Below are 21,307 nucleotides of genomic sequence, written 5' to 3' on the forward strand. Positions count from 1 at the left end.
GAGCGGGTGATGGACTGCAGCTTGAAATTTGCTTTGTTATTTAAATTTCAGGCAGGTATTGTTAAGGAGGAGGCTTTTCTCAGTGCCTAGACTCCAGCCCCTGGAAGCATCACTTGCATTGATGGAACTTATTCTGCCAAAGTCTTCTGAGGGATCAACATGATGCTGCAGTGCTGGTGTACTCTTACATTAGATCAATGCTTTGTTGCCATCTTGAATTTACTACAAAAAAATGAGATCTCTTATTTTAAATTGGTCATGATTAAGCCAGGAGTAGGTGCATTCATTGTTTGTTTGTTTGTTTGTTTGTTTACAAAAATTATCGCGGTGAATCTTTTATAACAGATAACCAACTTGACAACTTTAGCATTTTAAGGCTTGTTTATTGTTTGGCTTGTTGATGTTTACCAAAGGAGACACTTCCTTTCAGGTCCAGTCCTTAGAACCTCAGGGCTCTCTTTTAGCCACTCCAGCCTAACAGAATTAAGGCTGACATGTTTCGAGTCTATTCCTTTGTGAAAACAAACATAAAACAACGGCTCGGGCTTTCTAACGAAACTCTTGAGCCGGGCAAGCCTCAAACTTTCCCCCCTGTTCCTTTTACACATCTGTATATACACGGTGTATATATATATATATGAAAACTATCAAAAAGAGGGGTACAACTGGATAAATCAACACGAATTTGAAATCCACTGCAGCACATTAAATGGTGGAGTCTCACTGAAAGAGAGGACGACCCTGCGGCTTCTTGCCGTTTGAAGCTAATTGTTTTGGTCAGGATGGAAACGTCTGGAAGTCCAGTGCAGTGTCCCACCAGCAAGGCTTCAGTAACTGAGCTGGCCTGCAGAGAATGAACCCACTTTGTAGCGACACAGCGGGCTCAGACACCACCTATTCTGCTCTCCAAACTGTCATGCATAACAACTTTATTGTGCTAAATTGAACTTGAAAGCAACCAAAGGCTATGAGAAGGAGACGCTATGAGAAAAGCATGCTGTCAGTGCTGGCAAAGGCTGACCTGGAAAGGAGGCTCAGAGACAGGAGAATAAAAGATCAGGGCCCATGAACACAGCATATTGTTTCATTTTAAAGTATGATTCCCATACCAGAGAAAGTAGCAAATGTGATGTAAATTTATTTAAATAGATTCCGCTGCTAAAAAGTTTGCCAGCCGCTCTTAGCCAACTTTCCCAGCTCTCTGATTCGTTACATACAGTGGGAATATAATGACATATAGTCATCATTGTAACAGCTTCTTTGCAGGGGCACAATGATGATTAATAGCTAGCAGCAAATTTTCACATGGGCTCTAAAGCACTATAGCACTAAGCAGCCAAACACTCCCAAATCCCCCTTTTCTGTTCCACTGAAAAGTCCTCTCCTTGTACCTTGCAGATATGAACAAAGCCTATCTTAATTCCAATCAGCTTTTCCTCATTCAAAGAGACCTTCTCTTTTTCATAATTGATTCATGTGCATTTTTAGTCTTTCAACCAAGCCTGAGCTATTTTTCTCCTTTTCTGTGTACTTTTCTGGTAAGCAGAATCATTTAAGCAATAATTTGTTTTATTCTTTTTTTAAAAAAATAATAATAATCTGCTGAATAGATTTTTCTTCGATTAGTTTGAGATTATCATTATTTTTTAAAAGTAGAGTAATACCATACTGAAGAAAATAACTCTTCACTTTCTGAGTTCTTTGAAATGTGTTACCTTAGAACTCTGAGGTAGCAGCTCAGAGTAAAACTCTGGCAAAGATAAGTCAAAGACTTGAGTGCAACAACAATGCATTGGCTCTATTTATTGTGCCAGCCCTTATTCCCATGAGAGACTTATAGCTGAAACTGTGGAACATAGACCTTTGAAGGGGGAGGGAATTATTTAATAGACAAAAGCAACTTTGAAGGTATTTCAGTTTTGTAAGTTTATTTTTTTATTTTTTTTTTAAAGGCTGCCTGAGTATTTTGGAATTACTTGATCTTCTACACTACAGCTATCTTCCAGTTATCACAGAAATGATGCGTGCTACTGCTAAAGGCTAAATTTTGCACTCACATTTCAATGGTTTTTACACTTGTATACAGCTCACTTCTGGGACTTACTTCCTATTTACTTCTGTACAAACATGAAATTATAGCCTTTTAAGGTTACGATTTTCTGTCTCCTCCTCACAGGATAGTTCCATTTAACAGAGGCATTTTGAAATAAAGTGGTTTGAGGATTACTGTATCTTTTTCTAATCCAAGTGTGGATACACCTTATTAATATTAAAGTAGCAAACAGATTTTAGACACCAGCCTATCTCTTCAATTTCTTCCTGTGTATCTGCTGTACAGTGTAGTCCAAATACTAAATCTGTTACAGTACTTTATTTTAAACACATAACAAAAGGGATTGGCTAGAGTGCTTGAATTTAAATCAGTTTCTTCCTGCTTAAGGTCTGTTGGACGGAAGGCTATGATCATAAGCACAGTGATCTGGAAGCAAGTTCTGTTTAAATCACTGGGAATTACTTCTGATAAAATGGTTTTAGGCATAAATTAGCTTGAATCTGACCATCTTCAGTTTACACTGTTAATGCAACACTGTTTATGAGCAAGGTCCATGATGTGAAAAACAGAATTAATGTACCTAAGAACTCTATATGTAGTCAGTGTTTTTATTTTTATATATGATTATGAATTACATTCTAGATAGAAACACAATCCAGTATGATTTTAATAGCCATTTTCCCCCTGCTGATGCATCTAAAAGATGAGCCACTAAGGTTCAGATACAGATAATTTGTCTGGCCATGAATCTCTATGGGCCATTTAGGGACATCTGGCTAGTCTAGACAAGAAGGGTGTCTTGTCAGGTAATTAGCATACAACAAGGAACCTGCCCAGTCAGATGCTGCGCTGCAGTTGTATTCACCATATATCTGATGCAGTATGAGTGATAAGGACAGCATACAGGGCCCAATCCAGACAATCGTAATTGGGAATGCAGCCCTGTGGGATGCAACCCAGAAACAGACATGCTTGAGTCCCACTGATGATTTAAGCATGCCTACATTTCCCTCTATTGCATCCATAGAGTCATAAGAACACAGAAAGCTGTCTTATACTGAGTCAGACAATTGGCCCATCTTGTTCAGTACTGTCTACACACCTCTCCAGGATTTCAAGCAGGAGTTTTTCCCAGCGTCACTTCGGATTGAACCTGGGTCCTTTGACAGGCAAAGCATGCATTCTACCACTACTGTCCATAGTTTACGATATCACATACCCTACCAGTACACTGCAGGCCACATTTGAGATGCATAAATTTAGCAACCACTCTCTATCTGAGCAACTTGCCTTGTAATTAGATTTGCAGTACCTGATTTGCTTCTCTCACACATATCTCCAACAGTGTTACTCAGCTGAGTTTAGTAGAGCTCCTCCTGATTAATGTGTATCTATATATGAAGGGAAACAGGCCTGTGGGGTTTTTGTCATGTGGTATAAACTCTCAATGAAGTGGAAATAATAGTGCAAAGCTGGCTTTTTAGCTGCAACCAGAGTGTGTCGTGGCTTTTACTTCACTGGGAACCAAGCTACACGGTTATATCTTGCAGAGAGCTCTCTCATGGCTCATATGAGAATTTTTAGTTCATCTTTTTTTTTTCTCCCCATTTAAGTTGCTCTGAATTGGTTAAATATATATTTTCCTCCTAATATGTACTGTGCCAAGGTATGCTGATAATGCTTACATTAGTCGTTGAACACAAAATATTACCTGCCTGACAGAAGCAAAATCCTGAAACTGCATATAGATGAAGGTAATCTCTTCATTGGTTTATGGACCCAAATTTTTCAGACAGAGTAACAAATTTAAATGATGTCCCTGGGTACCAAGTATTGCATTCAGGAGTCTGTGGTAGCTGTAAAGTATGTAAAAATCTTATGTAGCCAGAAAACTCTGAACTGAAGACACACTAAGCAAGAAAATGTGTAGCATGCATGTATATACTCTTAATGCCTTCTGAGGTGTTGATGAATAACTGACATAAGGGGCTCAAAATCTCAACACAAGTGCACCCAACACATTCTTGTTGCCTGATGGGAGAATAAACTAATCCTGCTACTACTTTGATTGGTGCATGCATAGTCAGAAAAGACACAATTTTCATATTCAGTGCACTTTCACATGAATGTGCAAGGAACACACACACAAATGCACAGCATAAAAATGATTCCTTATGCTACATGCTCAACATGCGTACTATCCTGATGATGTATACAAGTGGACAACATCCATTTGGGATAATGTATGGTATATTAAATGGTCAATGCATGTATTCTCTATTTGGGGATTATTGTGGGGGCAACATAGGACAATGTTGTGGAGACGGTATATTAGCACTGAGCCTCTTGGGCTTGCCGATCAGAAGGTCGGCAGTTCGAATCTCTGCGACAGGGTGAGCTCCTGTTGCTGTGTCCCAGCTCCTGCCAACTTAACAGTTCAAAAGCACGTCAAAGTGCAAGTAGATAAATAGGTACCACTGTGGTGGGAAAGTAAACGGTGTTACTGTGCGTTCTGGTTACTGTCACAGTGTTCCATTGTGCCAGAAGCGGTTTAGTCATGCTGGCCACTTGACCTGGAAAGCTGTCTGTGGACCAACTCTGGCTCCCTTGGCTTGAAAGTGAGATGAGTGTCACAAACCAATAGTCGCCTTTGAGTGGTCCAGGGGTCCTTTCACCTTACCTATTAGTAAGGCAACACATTAAATGGCCTAACTCTTTAGGAACCTCGGGATCCATGGTTTGATTTCTCCATCCTGCCTCTGATACATATCATCTTATTTGTGCTGTATCTGTGACATAGCATTATTTTTGCATATCTTGGTCTGAATAAATCCAATAAATGAATATATAAAATGAGAACCACACAGCTGATCAGGACACATGCTACCTCAGCAAACATCATGCCAGTCTGTCTGGTTGCTAAGCAACACCTCCACTTCTCCCACTTGGCTAGTTGACTTTAATGCTAACTTAATTGACACTCTAGTTGCACGTGGAATGATCTCTGCTGTTGCACTTCCAACAAAAACACTGGTACCTTTATGCAGCTAGAGCTAAGCTGCTAAAATGATCCACTCACACAACTAAGCTTCTGGGCACTTATCACTTGCTGAACCCAAGAATTGTGGGTGGATATCCAATGCACATAGGAATGCTCAATACTAGCACAGATGCCATTTTCTCACAGAGCATTCCTTTCAATGGGACACATGTTTGAATGCCTTCTCATTTGGCCTGTGAGGCTATTTGGGGAAAGCCATGGCCACTTGCTTTGCACCTGACATCAATCAAGCATTTGAGAACCACTGGGCAAAGCACTTTGCCTGTCTTGTGCTTCATGTTTGGCCAGCTAATTATGCCAGGTGATGGACAGGTGAGTTGCCTCGTCCACCTGCCAAAACTGGCTTGAGGGGATTGGGGACAGATAAGAGAAACCGGCTGGTTAATACTAACTCCCTGCCTCTGCTAGTTGCGTGGCGAGGCCCCAAGTTCCCCCGCAGCTCCCTAAGATAATAAACACACGGACACCAATATTTTGGGTTAATGGGATAAATTAGGCCACAACTTTATTGTTACAGATGTGAGCGATTTGGCTTAGGCATTGGGTGAAACCAAACTATATCCTAATGACAGTCTAATGACACCTTAAAGACTAATAGGTGGGAGAGGAGTGAGGGTTAGTGTGACATCAGCTTTTATGGACAAGCAAGTGTCACCATCTTCATCACATGAAGTGGACTCTACTCCATGAAACCTTAGTGCACAAAGTGTCACAGGAATCTTTACCGCTTTGCTTGCACAGCTAACTCTCTGGAATTTGATTGCAGAGCAACTCATAAGTTCAGGATGAAAGGAAAACAACGTTAAGTGGGGAACCTCCTCTTGGAATGTCTTATATCAGATAGTTCCTTCCAATCACGCCTACATTCCAGACCTTGAAAAAACAACCTACAGAGCTCATTCAGTCCTGTATTTCTCCTCTTCTTTTTCCACTCTGTGTTACAAAAGAAAGCAATTGAAGTCTCACCTGGATAGTAGTCAACACATTTTGCTTTTCTGTTTGGAGATGGCCCTGTTCACCTGGCAATCCCCTTCCAGCAAAGCAGGTTGAATAAGGCAGTAATCCCATAATACTTACCTGGAAGTAAGCCCCATAGAATTCAGTGGGACCACACTGTATAGGACTCATAGATCTATTTCCTTTTGAAATAGGTAGCTATTCATCTGATTTCAATCACAACCCTTTTTCACTTTCATATACTCATGGCAGTTTTTTGCCCTTTTGTTCTTTTAAGATGCTTGGACATAATATTTTTTATTTTTTGCCCTTTAAGACTCATACTTGCAAGTTAATATCTTGCCTCAGACTTTTTTTGTTATCATTTGTGATAAATGGGAAAAAAGTTGTTATTAAAGAGATGTTGCTATTTGAAGCTCTAAGTAGAATAGCTTCAACTTTTCCTGACTAATTTTGGTATACTTTCCAAGTGTTTGATTTTTTTGCTTTTGTGAAATTTTAGAGATACGGTTTCTTCCAAGATGCAACCTTCAATAGTCTTTATTGTTAAGGATGTAACCAGATGCTCTGCTAAAATGTTAGGGTCACTCAGTGGAAAGCTCTTTCTTTCTCTCTCTCTTATTTAAAGGGAAGGTAGGTGGGTGGGTAAGGTCAAAGTTACAGCGTTCCTTTACTTTGTCAGCAGAAGAAGTAATCTGGATGTATGTTTTAGAAAAATCTCACTCCGAGCACAGAAATAAAGCCCAAGCTAGAGCTGGTTTCAAATTTAATATCTTTCATTGAAATCTGGGTCTTTTGAAATCCAATGCAAGGTAGAACTCACAAGGTGGGATTTTTTTTTTTATTGTAAGGATTAATTGCATTTCTTAGCTCAAGTCTGGATAAGCTCATATACATCTTTTCCACTTGACTTGTGCCTTTGCACATGATATAAGCTACTGTCACATGTTTCGGAATACCTGATCTAGGTTTAAAGCCTGGTATATAGGTTTCAGTGTGCCAAACATTAACTTTTCTTCCCTTAATGTGATTTATACCAATTAAGAAGGAACTTGAGCACCCTTTCTAGGAAAGTCTGACAGTAATGGATATAAATGGTATAGTAAGATTGTAATTCAGGTATTGCTGTTGGGCTTCCGTGGCATTATTTTTTTCCTAAGGTGAGTGTTTGGTCTTATGTTAAATCTCTGGTACAATGTTTAGATACCCCTCCAGTCTCATTTCAGATTACTTCTGTCACACTTCTCAGCCCTAGTCAAATTTGATGCAGTTGTATTTTCCTCTCCAGTTCTGATTAGTTTTTAATTAACTCTGGTGCACTACATCTATATTTCCCCCTTGCTGTGAGATAGAATAAGTAGGGTTAGAGTGAATGGGGCACTGCCCCACAAACTTCAGTCTGCCAACCCCTGCCTGTCTGCCTTCTTACAATCAGTTCGGAAGACAGCACTGCCCAGCAGCTTCCTTCTCCTAGGAACTCAGCAGAGAGGAAGATGGGGACAAAACCTGAATCAGTTGGCTCGGCCTGTCATTGGCTCTGGCTCCACTTACTGTTGGTCTCCCTTCCATCTGTCTTTCCAGCCCTTTTGGGCACCAACTGCAACCGAGTAGCAGCCTTCCGGTTGTTATCCCAGAATATGAGGCGGCATATAGAAAAAGTTGGGGCTGCAGAAGTGAAGATGACTGCAGAGAGTTCTGCAGGGACCAGGTCCCTGGGCAAGCAGGCACATGGGGAACAGCTCCTGGGGCAGCATTATAAAGCCAGTTTGCCTGCCCTGGGGGCAGGGCTGCCCCCAAAGTGGTGACACCAAAGGGGGTCATCCCTTTCAGGTGACCTTTTGAGGGCAGGATGAGGGTGTGGGACAGCCCCCCTACATTAATCTGTAGTTATTTTAACTTGTATTGTATTTTTAGCTCTTTTTTGTTGTTTTGTTTTAAGGGGGGAGGGCAGGAATGTCTGGGAGTGGGCCCCAGCCAACAGAATGGCTGGGCAGGTTCCACTAGGGGGGATGCACTGGGACACCCAATCTCAATGATCATGGGTAGGAAGAGGAGTTAGGGCCAGACCATGTCATTACTGAGGAGGCAGGTTTAATCATTGAAGACTATCGCTACCTCCAGCTCTAGTCCTGACCAGAAGGATACAGGAATCAAGGCTGAAGTGCTTTGTAAGCTGCGCAATTTGTTCTCCCACTTCACTATTCAGTACATTTTAAAAGTTTTAATTTTGCCTTTTTTAGATAAGTGGATTAAATTTGCAGACATTAGGGATAAAGCCTAATAAACTACAGGCAAATAGGTCCAAGGGCTTTTGTACTAAACACCTTTAAAGTTTTTCTTCTTCTCTCTCTCTCTATACATATAGTGGTACCTCAGGTTAAGAACTTAATTTGTTCCAGAGGTCCATTCTTAACCTGAAACTGTTCTTAACCTGGGGCACTAATTTAGCTAATGGGGCCTCCTCCTGCTGCCACGCCGCCAGAGCACAATTTCTGTTCTCATCCTGAAGCAAAGTTCTTAACCCGAGGTACTATTTCTGGGTTAACGGAGCATCTGTAACCCAAGGTACCACTGTATATATAATGTTTTCATAAAAACAAAACAAAAAGGGAGGCAGAATTGGATGAAATTTGCAGGCATTCCTACGCCTTCTGAAAGAATTAATCCTGCCAGGATAGTTGCAGTGGTGCCCCCCCCCAAAAAAGGGATAGCTGTTACAGGTTTAGAGTGGGTAAAAAATAAATAACTTTTTCTCTCCTAGTCAGTGTTTTCTGGATAATTTGTCTGAAAATTGCAGACACAAGAGAGGTTCCCCTGGTAACTTGCTAGGAATAGGTCCAGGGGCATTTGTGCTAGGCACTTTTAAGTTGATTTGGGGATGAGGAAAACTAAAATGGATTTGCTTTCTGAGTAAAACCACTCTCTCTGATCACAGGCATATCCTGTCAGCCATAAAGAACTTTTCCTCTACCTTCTTCCTATTGTGTTATTTGCTCTCCCTTCTCCCATCACTCCATTACTTCATATATGGTAAGCTTAGAGACACTACTTTCACTTTTAGTAGATGCTTGTTTGCACCACAAGGTACTTCAGGGGTCCCTGTTTCAACTCATGACACCTCATCAGATCCTGCTTTATCTCTGAAATGCCCCCAAACTCTCTAAGGTACCCCTACTTTGATACTGAACCCAATGCACACACCCTGCTTTTTACACTTTGGGTTGGGAGAAGAGATATAATTTGGTGGCAGATTGAATAAGGAGGATAACAGAAAGGAAGAAATCAAAGGTATTTATTTACTTCATTTATTTATCACCCAATTAACAATGTTCTCTGGGCAGTTAACAATAAAAGACAATAAGAACTCTAAAAATAAACAACATGAAGCCAACCAAAGTGCAAAATTAGGTAACTAAATATAGCCAGCAACAGCAAACTATAACTTAACACAGAAGAGCCAAGAAAAATGAAGATCTTAAAATGATCTTCAAATACAGGTAGATAAAAAGCTTTTACCCTGGAGCTGAAAAGACTATAATGTCGGTGCAAGGTGAGCTCTTAGGAGGAGGGAATTCCACAATTGAAATGCCACTGACCATACATCATTTGGTGAGGGCATACAAAAACAGACTTCCAAAGAAATGTTTAGGTTCCAGATAGGTGAGCAGGTCAGATCAAGGCTTTATGCCTGGTGAAAAGAAGGGTTATGATGTCAATGGATTTATAGAGTAATAAAGGAAAAGTCAGTTTTCGAGAAGAGAGTATCAGTAATGGACATAAACACAGAGCAACACATAAAAGCACCTTGTCACCAAAAACTTGCTCTATCCCTTGTTCTGTTTCTGGAAATGCTAGGTATTGACAAATTTGTCAATGCTGGTACAGTGGTACCTCGGGTTAGGTACTTAATTCGTTCCGGAGGTCCGTTCTTAACCTGAGGTACCATTTTAGCTAATGGGGCCGCCCGCTGCTGCCGTGCAATTTCTGTTCTTATCCTGAAGCAAAGTTTTGAACCCGAGGTATTATTTCTAGGTTAGCGGAGTCTGTAACTGGAAGTGTACAGGGTACCACTGTATTTCTTAGTTCTGCAATCCGAAATTGCACTGTTTCTGCGTCAGGTTGCATATCCTTTCCTTAAAATCCATACAAAAAAATTCAATGCATTCGCATGCCCTTTCCTCTTAATCTGCTTATTCTGTGCACAATTTTGCCAAATACAGTGGTACCTCGAGTTAAGTACTTAATTCGTTCCGGAGGTCCATTCTTAACCTGAAACTGTGCTTAACCTGAAGCACCACTTTAGCTAATGGAGCCTCCTGCTGCTGCTGCGCCGCCAGAGCACAATTTCTGTTCTCATCCTGAAGCAAAGTTCTTAACCTGAAGCAATATTTCTGAGTTAGCGGAGTCTGTAACCTGAAGCGTATGTAACCCGAGGTACCACTGTATATCCATTTTTGCAGAATGTACCAAGAGGCCCTTCTATGAGGTACGAAAATGCAAGTGTAATATAATGCAACATCTTTGGCCAAGGCCAAGGCCAGGAGTGGAGAACCTATGGCCCTCCAGATGTTGTCAGACTACAACTCCTATCATCCTGACAATTGTCTATGCTGGCTGGAGCTTATGGGATTCCACATCTGTGGCAGCAGGCCCAAAAAATCCAAATCAGCACCACCCTGCAACTATACCACTTTAAATGGTAAGCATTTAAAATCTTACAAAGAGTAACAACACAATCTTAACCATTGCACCAGTTTGGATTCTTTTCCACCCTGGATGGCTACCAAGTCCTTTAAGTACCTAGCAAAGCCCTTTTAAGGAGACCATGCAGGTAGAAATTTTAATAGATTGCAACCAAATATTGTGTCAATCAGACATCACCATTCTTAAAGCCTTAAAAAAGTTCTAGCAAAAAGCAAACAATAACGGGAATATAGGAATTTCATTTATTTCTCTCAAAATACAGTTATTAACAGAAAAGTCTATGTCAAAGAATAAGATTCTTCTGCTACATACTACTATCATTGCAACTGCTGCTAAGATACTATATATACCCCCTTAACTGCTACATTGCTTAGTTCAGACGAGCCGACCTTCTTCAGAAAATATAATACAGATAGCACAAGGCAAACATATGTCAGAGATTGAAAAGCTGCTACTTGTTGAGACAGCAAAGTGTTCAATTTCTCTAGATAATTCCACCTGTCAGTTAATCATGAACACGGGTTATTGAGCATCCAATCTGAATTTTTAACTGGAAATAAAATAATAAGGAATGCTGGTTTTTTAATGTTAAAAACACTTTCTGTTTTCAGACAATGCTTTTTAAATATTACTTCCAGGGAGGGGGTAGAACTTAAGTATTGTACTATATCGGAAATCTCCCCTTTTCTTCTCTCATAGATAAAAGGTGGAAAGAAAATAAAAAGACAAATATCCAGTTCTGATCTTTCTGTTAACTAAACAATTTTATTTTATTTTTATTTTTTATAAGATATTTATTAAGATTTTCAAAATATTACAAAATAAAAATAAAAAAAGAAAAATACAAAATAAAAATAATTAAAAACAACTCAATCTTCCCATTACTTATTTTTCATTAGCTTGTTTCCCGGACCTCCTCACGCCTCCCTTTTTTTGTATTCCAGTTCAGTTTATTGGTTCAGCAAATCCTTCCCCTCTTTGTTTATCCTAATCTTTAATCTTAAAATATTATAACATTAAATATTAACCTATTAGTAATCCATTTTTCATATTCCCTTATAGTATTGCAGCTAAAAACCCCTTAGTTTCTATCCAACATCGTTCTAGCATTCATTAATTTTACAATATTTCTGTAAATAGTCTTTAAATTTCTTCCAATCTTCTTCCACCGACTCTTCTCCCTGGTCTCGGATTCTGCCAGTCATTTCCGCCAGTTCCATATAGTCAATCACCTTCATCTGCCATTCTTCCAGAGTGGGTAGATCTTGTGTCTTCCAATACTTTGCAATGAGTATTCTTGCTGCTGTTGTGGCATACATAAAAAAAGTTCTATCCTTCTTTGGCACCAATTGGCCGACTATGCCCAGGAGAAAGGCTTCTGGTTTCTTCAAGAAGGTATATTTAAATACCTTTTTCAATTCATTATACATCATCTCCCAGAAAGCCTTAATCCTTGGGCACGTCCACCAAAGGTGAAAGAATGTACCATCAGTTTCTTTACATTTCCAACATTTATTATCGGGCAAATGATAGATTTTTGCAAGCTTGACTGGGGTCATGTACCACCTGTATATCATTTTCATAATATTATCTCTTAAAGCATTACATGCCGTAAACTTCATACCTGTGGTCCATAACTGTTCCCAGTCAGCCATCATTATATTATGTCCAACATCTTGTGCCCATTTAATCATAGCAGATTTCACCGTTTCATCCTGTGTATTCCATTTCAACAGCTGTTAACTAAACAATTTTAATTGCTGTTTATCTAGGTTCTTATATGTTTGAGTCCCTAAATTTGATTTCATAAACCTCTCCTGTCATTACAGTGCTGAGGTGGAGCAATTGTCCCATCTCAGCGCTGAGCAGAGAGGAAAGAATTAATCTGTCCTCTCAGCTCAGCACTGAGATGAAGAGATCCATCTCTTGCCCCCTCTCTAGATGAAAGAGTGTGTGTGGAGTGTGTGTGTGTGTGTGTGTGTGTGTGTGTGTGTGTAATCTGTATTTGTGGGTTCAAACTTGAAGAGGAAGCAATCAAGAGAGGGCAACAGAAGACCTTCGGAAACCAGAGGATGGTGGGATTTCTGCCAGTATAGATGATTGAGGTCACTTTTAGATTGGGGCAGCATCTCAGATTGGTACTAACCCACAGGAAAGAAGCAGTAGAAGTGTATCATCCAGGTATCACACCTTCACTCTTCTTCTTGTTGTTGTTGTTGTTGTTTAGTCGTTTAGTCGTGTCCGACTCTTCATGACCCCATGGACCAGAGCATGCCAGGCACGCCTGTCTTCCACTGCCTCCCGCAGTTTGGTCAAACTCATGCTGGTAGCTTCGAGAACACTGTCCAACCATCTCGTCCTCTGTCGTCCCCTTCTCCTTGTGCCCTCCATCTTTCCCAACATCAGGGTCTTTTCCAGGGAGTCTTCTCTTCTCATGAGGTGGCCAAAGTATTGGAGCCTCAGCTTCAGGATCTGTCCTTCCAGTGAGAACTCAGGGCTAATTTCCCTCAGAATGAATAGGTTTGATCTTCTTGCAGTCCATGGGACTCTCAAGAGTCTCCTCCAGCACCATAATTCGAAAGCATCAATTCTTCGGTGATCAGCTTTCTTTATGGCCTTCTTTAAGGTTAGCTTCTTTATGGAAGTGAGAACTGGACCATAAAGAAGACCACCTTCACTCTAGAGCAGTATATACGTAGGTATGTTGATCATATTGAAAGAAAAGCGATTTCTCATCAGAATGTTTGCTAAACTGTTTTCTGCTCTGTTTCCTTTCACAACTGAAATTCCCCATCTCTTGAAAAAAAGACACAAAACCTGCTTTTTTGCTATAAAACCTGGTTTTCACTAGAGCTGTGTGTAAATGACCTCTCAGATTATTCAGCCTATTCATGAGAAGAGGAACTGGAGAAGCCATTTCATTTAATTCTTTCAGGAAGAAGATAAATATTCAAATTTTGGCAGAGGTGGGAGTGGGTGAGGCTTACCAGTAACAGTGTAGTAGCACAGCTTCTTAGTTTTGGTTTTCCTCCTGAGAGGTTTGTTTGTTGGCACTGCCAAGCTGGTAGCCTGGCAACCATTTTCCATTCTCCACATTCCTGTGGCCTACCATTATTCTCTGGTATTGTGAGGGGGAAATGGTGGAGAATATTTGGAGAAAATTCTGCAAAGTGGTCTTCTTTTTCTAGGGTGGTGAGAAAACGGAAGTATCAGAAATTTGTCGGGGGGGGGGGAGGGCCTCCCATGAATTTCAGCTCAAATCCAGTCTCAGCCAAATTAAAATCTGGCCCCATAAATCCATAAGTCCTTCAATTTTTCACCTCTCAGTGTTGAAAGGAGTTGGAAATTTGAAATCATACTTGCCAGTTATGAAAAAACACAGCAGTTTTAATTAACATTTTGTACCTGTGACAATCTCTTGACAAATGGAGAGAAAAAGAATTGTTTGCTGCTCTCCTCAGTCTATTGGATGTTCCTTTATTTGTTCTTAGTTTAGATGTTGTTGTCTGTAATGCCATTGGCTAACCAAAGTAAAATTCCCTTTAGGGAATTATAATTTGCCACCATAATAGACCTACATACAGAATTAAAATTTGCTTGGATTTTGGGGAGAGAAATACTTTCTGGGAGCTGAGCAATGTTGTTTTCTTGCCTATGCTGTTTTGTTTGTTGATGTATTCTAATTGTTGCTTTGAGATTCATCATATTTCACCATGCTGGAACCACACTGGGCTCCTCTGGGAAGAAAGGGAAGCATATGAACATAGTAAATAACCTAAACCCTTTACTCTTTCAGGTGTATGAAACTTCCATTCTAGAGAAAGCTGGTGTTCCATGGTGACCAACGATGTAATCCCATGCATGTCTGCTCAGAAGTAAGTCCCATTGAATTGCGTGGGATTTACGTATTCCCAGGTAAGTGTGTATCAGATTGCAGCCTTAATGACTGAGATTAGATGGTTTAGGCAACGCCCTGTGCCTCAGTCACCTCTGTGCAATATCAGGGTAATAATAGTGAGGTACCTAACAGCGCTATTGTAAGGTGTATTGAAATTGTGCATGTGCAGCTACTGAGCACTCTAAAATGATATATAAATTATTATTATTACCAAAAGAGATACAAACGAAAGTAAACTAAAATTGTGCTTGAGGAGAATAATAGTGAAGATAATAGGCTCGCTGACAGAGGTAAACACATATAATAGTTGACTCATGCATTCTTGAATGCTTAGCTAATTGTGCTAAGGAACAGGAATTAAACACACACAAAACAGAATGTTGGAGACACAGAATCCTGAATGACATGTGATTATATTTACATAGATAATGAGACAATAAATGTAAAAAATAAAGGTATTCATTTCATCTTTCATAATTACCTGGAAAATGTTTAAATTAATAACATTCATTGAGGAACAGAGAAGAAGTTATAGCAAATGCTTTATTTTGAATTAACTATGAAGGATTCTTGCAACAGGGCTTTGTATATTCTGCGCTGGTTTGGATTTACTGAATAATTTAAGTTCATTTCTGATGTGAGTTTCAGAAAATAGACAACTCTTTTCATTTCTATCTCAAATCCTAGGTTGCTGTTGTTTTAATGTATTTCAACCTTCAAAATGTTGTACCAGTGTACAGAAATACCACTATATTGGCAGGCAGATTGAGAGCTGTGGCTGCTGCTATTTTCACAGGAATGTTCTTGGAATTTTATATTTTCCTGCAATGTAATGTTACCATTCTGGTCAATGGTTTCCATTCAGGGTGGCAGGGAGTGCCCAGAACACAAACTACATGTTGGATCCAGTGTTGAATATAGTGCCATTAATGCCAGTAAAAGCGGCTTCCGAGTAGGAGTGTTTGGAATTGTGGTATAAACTGATTTGCTACAGCTACTCTTTCCATGAGTTGTGGAAGTGTCCTTGGTTTGTGTAGCTGACCATGAACAAGGGACATATATTGTATTTTTGGAATTTATAGGAATCTGGGAGTAGCTACTTATAGCTATGACCTGGAGCAGTGGTATATAATTTAGTTTAAACAAGACCTTCCTTGCCTGCCCAAGTGTAAGCAGTGAGTAACTGATCAGTTAATACTATGAACTATTACGTCTGAGTAATAAATATGAAATATAAATGATTCTGCCATTTAAGATTACTAACTGATCATTTCTGATGAGGCTTTCAAATGAAAAGAAGGTGATTTAATACCGAATACAGTCTTCTTGACTCTTTTAAGTCATTAACATCTATTATCTACAAATTTAGAAGTCTCTAAGTAAGCTCCATAGACCTTAAAGCTTCAAAAGAAATTAAAAAATTTAAATTGCCATAATTATGGGGCCAATAACCCTTTCCTGAGAGAAACCCCCAAGGAAGGAAGTAAAGGGGATGAAATACTCATGTCATTTCATTTGCTAAGATAATTCTCTAATTGCTCTGTGAGATGATTATAGTTGGATGGGGCCATCCTCTGTTGTGAAGTAGGCCACGGATATAATGTCTTCCCATAATGCACCCAAAGAAATGGAGGACTTTAAAGCTGCAGGCTGCTCATTCCTCCAAGACAGAGAAAGAGCAGAGATTTTGGGCTAGAAAGGGCCTTGGTGACCATTTCCTCCAGCTTCCTAACATGGAAACCTGCATTTCTTGACCAAACAGCCCACAAAATCCAGATTTATTAGAAGTGGAACAGGCAACCTGCCATGACTAAGGAGAAACTTGGTGAGAAAATAATTTGAAAAGGCAAATAATATGATTGGGAGAAAGTACCTTATCCCTCCCAAATTACAGTGCAAAGCAGCATATATCCAGTTTCCTCAAGAGAAAAATGACTGAGTCTCTAAGGCCACTTGATTTTGCCTGAGACAATGAATGAAGCCCAATCTTACTGGTTTTAGCAGCCAATACACAAGGGCCACCATGAAGTAGATTTGAATGTGTGCTGGATTGGGGCTCAGTATTTTAAAACCATACGATTTCCTGTAATTCATTGGAAAAACAAGGTTATCTGTTTCCATAACTGATCTAGTAAGTCTGTGTCAGAAATTTTACTATATTGGTTAAAAGCCATTTTCTGATCCTTTTGATTGACAGAAAATTTCGCCCTCTGTTCTACCAATTTCCCTAATATATGCTCATTTTGCTACAACAACCAGTGCCCCCCAATTTTCAACTACAGCTCTTTTAATATGCATCTATAGATAAGCAATCATATCCTTTAGGCTACAGTTCTAAACACACTCAGTAACAAACCCCATAGGATACTGAAGGGTTTACTTCTGAGTAATTATTAATAGAATTGCTACTTGATAGTGAATTAATATAACCTTAAGCTGCAATCCTATATTTATTTACCTGGGAGTAAGCCCTATTAAAGTCTGTTGGAATAGGCCTATATTGAACTATACTGTAATAAAATTTGGGTTATTTTTTAAAGTTTTTGCTATATCCTTTCTGTCTGAGCTGGATGTAAGAAAATTATTTGGCCATAATCCAGTGCTGAACCAAGTGTCACTAGTTCATTGTTCAATGGCAATCATAATGTTTAAATTAAACCCACTAAAATTTTAATATATTGAATTTTAAAACAAATTTTAATAAAATTCAGCTGAATAAAGGCATGCAGTGCAACTGTGTATATGTCTACTCAAAACCTACCACTACAGACTTTTGTGGCCCCTGCTCCCAGGTAAACTGCAGCAGATTATATAACATGTTCATGTGATGTTCTGTTTTTAGGCCAGGATTGTAACACAAATTTTTGCAACATAACATAATCGTTTAAGTAATTTGGTTTCTTGGCTTCTATGTTTAATATCATTACACTTACGTTTCTCATCATATTAATATAGAAATCCAAGTTTCTTGTTAAATTTTGTGGTGCTCCCTTTAAACCAAAGGGGTATGTTATTTTTAAAAAAATATTTATTAAAATGGGAAAATCTTGTATTTTATCAGAAATGTCATAAACTGCTGTAGGTCAGCCCTTTGATGTTAATGTTGTTCCTTCCTTTTATTCAAAATTATGTGAATGCTTTTGTTCTAAAACAGTACCGTAATTCTGAGATAGAAAAACCAGAACTACTATATCCAACTTATATGGTATTTTTCAATAAATAAATAACACACATAGCTTTATTACAGTCTATAGACCCCAAATAAACAGTGCAACAATAGTATATATAAATCCCAGAGTCTACACAGTAACCCTGCTCTCTAGTTAGATTAGTTGTTGTTGTTGTTGTTTTAAAAAAAGATTTACTGGTACATGGTACATTGCAATATTTGGATAATAGGAACAGGACAGTAGCATACATTTTCTACTTACTCTTTCTGCTTTGTTTAAAAACATAAAATGAAAATGTTTTGTATGTTGAAACAGTGCCAGTTCCCATCGCTAACTTTGTCCATAAAAGTAGCAGGGGTGGAGGGGAGCGAAATCCTTTATCTAAACTCTAACTGTATCTGCTAAATATTTGCTAACTGCCCTAAAACTGAAGTGGGGGGGGGGGCAGGAATCCCAAAGGCAAAGTAACAATGAATACAAACAATACCGGTCAGCTGCATTTGTTGCATGTTGTTTGAATGAAAACTAATTTATCACTTCTGAAATAAAAAGCTGTTTATTCCTGTGTTCCACTGTCTCTAAAAATCTTTACAATGTATCCGCTGAAGGAAAAAAAGTGAGAAACTGTACCGCTATTAGCATATGAATAGTTGACACATGAAATTGGTTGTACAATAACAGAAGGACATTTGCTGTTGGTGTGTGCACATAGACAAAGCAGCCATTTTGGGGGGGAAATGGTGTTGGGGTTAACTCTTTGCCTGTCTGTCTGGTTTCACACTATTGCTTTGATAAGGATAGCCTTGGAGAAGGCATCAAAACAGTGGGAATATATGTGTGTGTGTGTGTGTATCTTTCTATCTATCTACACATAAAAACACACACACAGCTTAAGTAAAAAAAACAAGACGAAAAGGCAAACTGCTGCATTATTTCTCCACATATAAGGGGGGGGGGGGAGGAAATGTGAGAAAGGAGAAGAGAAAGCTCTATATAACTGCATCTGTGCATTTGCATTTCTGTACCTCCCAACTCCCAAGTGTGGAGAGGAGGGCAAAGTCAGCTCATGTGGAGAGTGTCCAGGAATGAAACATTGCCCTGCCTGCACACACTTTTTATTTCATGACAACAACATTGTGGTCCTTGGGTCAGATGTGTGAAACTATTTCTCAAAGAAGCTGCATACATAATTGAGGCCCGATGACGGGTTCTCAGCGAAAGTTGCCAGGCTACATTCATTTAAAAAGCAGAGCCATTTGTTATCAAATTTAAATTAACTCTCTTCACACTGAAGCTGAAAGCAGCCTTTTTTATTAAAAGAAAACCTGGAGAGAGACTGTGAGCAGTAAATAATTCTCCCTCACAACCAGCACCCCTCTTCCAATAACAGGTGATGCCCTTAATTGGACTTTAAAAACAACAATCTAAGAATATTGATTTCTGGTAGCATGATTCTGATGTCACTTGGAGACAGTTCATCACATTTAAATTCCAATCTAATTTAACCAGGTAAAACAGGATTAACAACTTAGCCTTCGCAAAGTATAAATATCTCAAGGTGCCGTGATTGTCTCTGAATTAAACGTGTTAGCTGTATATTATTCCACAGGTATATAAAGAGAGTGTGAAAGAGAACATTCACAAAGGCTGGGACGCTAACAGAGCGATTCTAATATGATGCTCAGGTTGATGAGATTTCATGACAGAGGAACCTGCCACTTCTTCAGCCCTCCTGACTTCAGCCACAGAAGGTGGCAATGGAAGTCTTTGTCTAGCTCCCACCCCCTTCCAGTGACACCGATAGGGTGGGGATGGCTGCTGTAGCTCTAAGGCCAGTGTGGTTCATCACCATTTTCAGGACCATGTCAAATGAGCTTTGGATCCTATGGAACCAAGGCTCCCCACAACACATCCCTAGAGCACCACTTTCCACCCCAACACCCACTGAGTACCATGAGCAGTGCAGTGATGGTGATGGATACTTTCAGGGGAGCGCCCTTTGCTGGACCTTCTTTTCCACCTGTGGACCACTAGGGAGAGCAAGCTTCACAGCACCCAACAGTCCCTCAGCTGCCCTCCTTGGAAGCTTAGGGTTGTTTTCTTAGGCTGCTTACATACCTAGGGGTAAGCTTATTGAACTCAACGAGACTTACTTCTAAGTAGACATGTATAGGATTGCACAGCCAGTTGCTCCACTCTTCACACAAGGAGGGTGATTTCTGCCAGTTCTTCCAGCATCTGAAACACCCCTACACCATTTCCAAGCACCACCAAAGTCGCAAGAAGGACATAAAATGCCTTGGGGATGGGGGGTGGGTTAAGGAAGTCCTGTCCTCTTCTGTGACTGTGAAGTCTGTTGCATTCACCAAATGATTTTTTTCCACTGTGTATCAATATAACTGGGCTACTTTTATTCATTTTAGAAAAAGAACCTCATGCACAGTAATCTGTGGTTTTAACCTTAGAGAATTATTTTATATTATATATAATTTATATTATATTTTATATTATTTGAACTTACCTATTATACAAAAGTAGTAGATTCTTGATGATAAGTTGTGTTCATTCTAATAAATTCTAGGATATGTCTTTTGAACCATAGACTGAGGCTGTAGTCTTATGCATTTTATACACTGCTATCTGGAAGTACATCCTGATGGGATTTTTCTTCTGAATGGGCATGCACAGGATTGTGGATTAGAACACTAGATGTAGATATAGGTAAGAAATTGCATGCCATGGCACATGTGTCTGCATAGGTAAGGATGGAAAAGTTTTGAATATTTCAACAATTGATTATTATTACAGAAGATAAAAGGTTTAAAAGAATCAAGAGATGCATAGAACCATAAAATCATGTGTTCACACTTACTCATAAGTATACAAATATGCATGTGGCGTCAACTAAGAGCAAATTCGGTCCCAGGATGCAAGCATTCAAATGTGCTACAAAAGCAGACTCTGATATTCATACACACCCAACAACTGTGAACAGGGCCTTAACTTTGCCAATGCTACAAAATGGGTACAGTACATTTTCAATGATAGAGTGCCAGCATGGGTTAGCTGTCCTTGTCACATGGGAAGCCTTCAAGAGTCCTTGGGAGACAGTAAGCTATTCCTGAAGAAAGAGCTGAAAGATTAGGATCAGCACCCAAGAGAAAAAGGCTGGTGAGAAGGGGCTTAAGGCAGCAAGTCATTTCCACAACCGAGATCTGAACTCATCTACTCAGACTTCAGTCACCAGCGTCAGATCTGAAAACTGTCACATATGCAAAGCTCATACATACATACATACATACATACATATGCACTCTGAAAGTATTCCTTGTAAGGTGTCCATGCTTCTTTAGTGTTCCATTTAACTAAATCAAAATCTATGAGTAATTGACCACTCAGTCCTAAACACCTCAAACATAGCTATAGGTCCCACTGAGTTCCACTGGGTTTTACCTCCCAATGCT

At 39.5% G+C, this 21,307-nt stretch overlaps 1 long non-coding RNA gene across 2 annotated transcripts in view; it reads left to right on the forward strand.

Moving 5' to 3' along the window:
- The window catches only part of LOC308597589, a 119,137-nt gene that overhangs the window by 89,378 nt on the left and 8,452 nt on the right, over nucleotides 1–21,307 (forward strand). Inside the window, exons 3-4 of one of the 2 annotated variants that reach the window (XR_014013064.1) lie at nucleotides 14,572–14,690; nucleotides 20,446–20,564. This is a non-coding gene — a long non-coding RNA (uncharacterized lncRNA). The remainder of the gene's footprint in view (nucleotides 1–14,571; nucleotides 14,691–20,445; nucleotides 20,565–21,307) is intronic. The other variant, XR_014013065.1, reaches the window with a different exon arrangement.

The sequence above is a fragment of the Podarcis bocagei genome, assembly GCF_964188305.1.
Source record: "Podarcis bocagei genome assembly, chromosome: 11".
NCBI lineage: Eukaryota > Metazoa > Chordata > Lepidosauria > Squamata > Lacertidae > Podarcis > Podarcis bocagei.